We start from the raw sequence: 1,394 nt of genomic DNA, 5'->3' as shown, positions 1-1,394 counted from the left end.
AACAAATGCGAAACAACTGCTTCAACCTACTTCCTGAAACTTTTGTACTTGAGATTAAAATAACAGTACCACATTTCTTCCTCCGCCCCCATGAAATAACTGAGTACTCTTATTTTTTCCCTTTTAAGCAAATTCTCAGATTACTTCTACATGCATGCATCACTGTGACCAAAGTTTTTTTCCTTTTGGTCTCATATGCAGCAATTTTCTCTCTTCTTTGCTACTTTTGAGCAGTTAATTTCAGCCTGTGTATTTTACTTAGCTACAGTGTCATAGCATAAAGAATTAGAATAAGGCCTACTTCAAGAAGACGAACATCAAACACAAGGGGAACCTAAAAGGATGGAAATAGCAAAATACTTCTTTGATTGTAAGATCAATTAGGTAAGAGACAAATGTGTTACATAAAGGTAGTGTTCACCTCAGAAAACCAAGATTTGAACATACTCAAGTTCCTTGTTTTTTCCTCCCCCTTTTTTAATGTAAACTTCATGAGAGACAGAAATTGTTGATTGACATTAACAGTATTTTACATTTGGATGCCTAGTAGCAATAAATATTGTTTTTGTTATTGTTACTATTATTATTATGGGTTCATTTCTGCTGCAAATGCCTTTAAGAACTGGGAAGTACCCCTTAAGCTGAAAACTTTGTGGAATCAATGTCTATTACATGAACGGGACTTCGCGTAAGGGAACCAAAGTAAACCAGGAAAAAAAGGGCAGAGATAAAGAGATAGGAAACAGCATACAAAATGTAAATACTGTGAGAGAGAGTGTAGAAGAGACCTAGTTAAAGATGACATGGGTAGACTTAAGCTGGTGGCAATCCAGCATTTCATGGAACATGGTGTCTGTTTGAGAGTTCCTTACCTAGAACTTTTTATGTTTAGCAGGATAGACTGGATCAAAGGCTAGGGTATTTATTATGTGGCGTATTCCTTTCATGTTTTCTTTCCCTACATATTTTCCTTTAAATTTTAAACAGCAGTTCATAATTTCTCTGACTCCATTCACGCAGAGGAAATCTTTTCAGATGACTGGTGCCCAAAGGATCAACGAGGAAAGAATTTGCAATTACACTCTAAAATTCCCCAGTTTTAGTGGTCGAGTCATATAGACATAAACAAAAGCAAGAGAGTGTACAGCATCATTACCATTCCAATCAAGGCTTAGGAAAGGGCTCATTAATTCACCATAGGCTCAGGACTATATTGCTTACCTTTGTGCCTGATTACTAGTAGTAGTCTAATAGAAGTACAATCCCTCTGCTATTGACTGGTAACTGGATTTTTCCTTTCACACAAGATGGACTGAGGTTTTCATTGTGGGCTATTTTAACTAATGCAGACATTGCACCACTATCCTGTTGCATTCTGTAAGGCTATTCAATGC

The sequence above is a fragment of the Cuculus canorus genome, chromosome 1 (assembly GCF_017976375.1).
Source record: "Cuculus canorus isolate bCucCan1 chromosome 1, bCucCan1.pri, whole genome shotgun sequence".
Lineage (NCBI taxonomy): Eukaryota > Metazoa > Chordata > Aves > Cuculiformes > Cuculidae > Cuculus > Cuculus canorus.
Note: the sequence above shows the minus strand (reverse complement) of the source record.